Source organism: Otolemur garnettii, unplaced genomic scaffold (assembly GCF_000181295.1).
Source record: "Otolemur garnettii isolate 467f Iridium unplaced genomic scaffold, OtoGar3 scaffold00115, whole genome shotgun sequence".
Lineage (NCBI taxonomy): Eukaryota > Metazoa > Chordata > Mammalia > Primates > Galagidae > Otolemur > Otolemur garnettii.
The window spans coordinates 2,290,076-2,293,392 of NW_003852510.1; the positions used below are offsets into that span (position 1 = coordinate 2,290,076).

The 3,317-nt window shown below is 50.4% G+C and overlaps 1 protein-coding gene across 1 annotated transcript in view; it reads right to left on the reverse strand.

Moving 5' to 3' along the window:
- The window catches only part of RAD51B (RAD51 paralog B), a 647,586-nt gene that overhangs the window by 323,172 nt on the left and 321,097 nt on the right, over nucleotides 1–3,317 (reverse strand). The window lies entirely within an intron of this gene.

Genomic DNA, 3,317 nt, shown 5'->3' on the forward strand with positions numbered 1-3,317 from the left:
GCCAGCACTCAGCCAGCCATTGCTACCACCATGGCTGTTTTCTCCACCCCTGGCTCTGGAGTCACAAGCCAAAGCAGCAGCAGAGGCCCCATTAGTTCACTGTCTGGCCCCTTACCATTGGGAACATCAGCAGCCCCACCTGCCAGTGAAGACGTGGAGATGAGAGAGGTATGATACCTCCGGTGACAGCTTGGCTGCACCCACCATCCCTGCCTTTGCAGCTACAACTGAAAACACCAGAGGTGGGTGCCGTAGGGCAGTGTTTGGTCCCTTCTTGTCAGGGACATTGGTAGTCCCACCTGCCAGTGAAGATGTGGAGATGAGTGAGGAGACCCCAGACCACATAGCCACCACCTCTGGCTTTAGAGCTACAACCCAAGCCACCAGCAGTGGGACCAGTGGCTCAGTTTTTGGCCCCTACACATTGGCGGCATCAGCAGTTCCAGTTGGCAGCAGGGCCTTGGGAGTCAGCGTGTCTACCCCAGGCTCTAGATCTACATCAGGAGACATTGGCTTTGGAGCAAGACAGAATAGGACCATGAGCACTACCACCCGCTCTAGGGGGAACTTACATCACAACTTCCCGGGCACACCCAGCCGGACAAGCCAGGTCTTCAGTGTGGCCAGCACGCCTGACAACAAACCTGGGTTTGGAGCCACCTCCAGTGCCACCTTCTGCCAGAACACCACCACCACTGCAGTGGGCACATCGGGCAGCAGCCTCTCCTATGGAGCATCCTCAACACCCAACCAAGGCTTTGTTGGAGGTGGGCTTGTTGTATCTCTAGTTCCTTCACTTCCCACTGTGCAGGATCCAATGACCCAGGTGCTTGGCCACGAGTATAGGCCAGAAGGAGGCTCACCTCTGCAAAGTTCCCTTGATCCCTTGACCCTGATCTCCCAACATCTTTCCCAAATCTGGACCATGGCACCTACTAGGAAGGGCCTTGTACCCTTCAAATTAAATGAAGAAAATCCGCTCCCAATGTTTGGATTCAGCCACCAGCAGGGTAGTGGCATCCCTTATGCCCTTTGCCTTCTCCTGTGGGCAGCATCTGCCTTGGGGGAAGAGAAGGCTGGTTATAGCAGGGCAGAGCCAGGGACCTTAACTTGGACAAGCCCACTGGTGGGGCTGCAGAACATTCTGCACATTCAGTTCACTCACTTCCCTGACTCTTGCTTAGTGTGTAAGCTTACTCAGGTGGCCTCCCTGCCCACCATCTTTGCTGGCAGCTATAAGGTGCAGCCCACTTGGATATCTGCGCATTTGATAGGACTGTGAAAGACTTCTTATCCCTAAAACCTTTCATGACTTGGCTTGGCTCTCAGAAGTGGCTCTCTTCCTCGAGTTCCCTTAGGGGACTCTTACTCCATTTCCTGCTGCTTTGTCCTTTGTAGGACTTAATCACAGGCAGTGTGCTGCTTTTGCTGGTTTCCTCCTACCAATCCTGAGTCAATGTCTCATCTCCAATCCTCTCTGCCAGTTGGCCCCTAAAAGCTTGGTGGCAAAAGACTGTTAGCATGGCAGAACCAGGGGTGAGCTACTTCCCTCCATGAGGGCAAAGCTCTTAGGGCAGGCAGGACCCCCAGGCCAGCTGTCAGCTGCCTCCTACCCCACCTCCCTGGTGGCCTCATGGGGCCGTTGTCTGCCTCTCCAAGATTTTATGTGGATGGCCTTGTCCTGTGTTACTTGTCTGATGCTCCTGCCTATGTTTGAGGATGAATCGAATTATATGAGTGGCAACATGTTGGGACTTAACTGCTTCAAGTTTTCTGGGGACTTTTCAGCTAACTGAAAGTGGACAGTAAGACCACTGTATGGCTGCAAGTGCTGACTCTGAATTTCAAAAGGTGTTTGCCTTTAAGGGCTGGCAGACCTGAATGGTGGGGGTGGGGAGGAGGGGAGGTAATACCTTCCAGTAGATAGCTGAGCACCCATAAACTTGAAGCAGTTAACCCGGCACTCCCAACATGCCACCACTCATACAATTCAATGCTTCCTCAAACAGTCATAGGCACGAGCATCACACAAATACCACAGGACAAAGACACCCACATATAATCTCAGAGAGGCAGGCAACGGCCCCGTGAGGCCACCAGGGAGGTGGGGTAGGAGACAGCTTACAGCAGGCCTGGGTGTCCTGGCAGCTCTAACAGCTTTGCCCTCACAGAGGGAAATAGCTCACCCTGGCTCTGCCATGCTAACATCTGGAGCCACCAAGCTCTCAGGGGCCAACCTGGCAGAGAGAATTGGAGATGAGACATTGACTCAGAAGTGGCAGGAGGAAAATGGTTAAGGCAGCCACACACCGTGGCCTCCAAGATAAAGGTAAGTTCAAGATCATTTTAAAACAAATCCTACAAGGGACGAGGGAGTAGTACCCTCCACTTACGACGAGACCTCACTGGAGGCTACATCACCCTTAGTCTAAGTTACAAAACCGACCTTAATGAGCCATGTTTTCAGGTTGTATCTGAGTTGTTTTCCCTCAGAGAGCCCTGTCCAGTCATTTTCCCTTTCCGGCTTTATACCGCAACAACATACCCAGGCCCTAGAGCCCCACCTGTCATGCCCATCCTCTTTGGGAGAAGGGTGAATGCGAGTGCCATGTTTTAATAACATAAAAGTTAGTTTTCTATTTATGGGAAGTTTCCTTCAAGCTTAGTTAACGGAGGTGTTTAAGTAAAAATTCTATTGACTAGAAGTGGCTGTATTTAAGTAGTGCCTTCTGGACACATTCGATAAAACGTAATTCATGTTTTATAAATAACGTGATGTTGATGTAACTGGTTCCCTTCAACTTAGTGACTGAGGTTGAATGTTTTGTGGCTGGGACTGCTTCTCTGCACCCCCAGAAGAGCTCTGAAATCAGAGGTGGAGCTAAGGAAGCAGCCTGAACCTCAAATCCCAAATGCTGTCAGGTTGGAGGGGTGGAGGTGGGTTGTGTGTGGACGTCAGTATCTTCCTGCACCACAGGTTGGCAGGACTCTGAGTCAGAGATGGAAGAGGAAACCTGAGGCCTATGAAGATTTAGTAAATAGATATTCTTCTTTTATCTACAAAGAATCTTTAAAAAACAACTGTACCCAACTGTCGATAAGGCCTTTGGCCATCCCTAAGTAATGTGGGCAGCTGCTGACTTCTACATTTCCTCCAGCAAACTTCAGCCCAGGACGTACCTTGATTAACACTAGAATATGTAAAACTCCTCATGTCCCTCCCTTCAATTTCAAATTCTCATGTCATAATCATTCAAGTGTGAGAATCTGTATGCTTAGGGTCACTCATAGCAACATGGTTGAGAATGGTCAAAAAT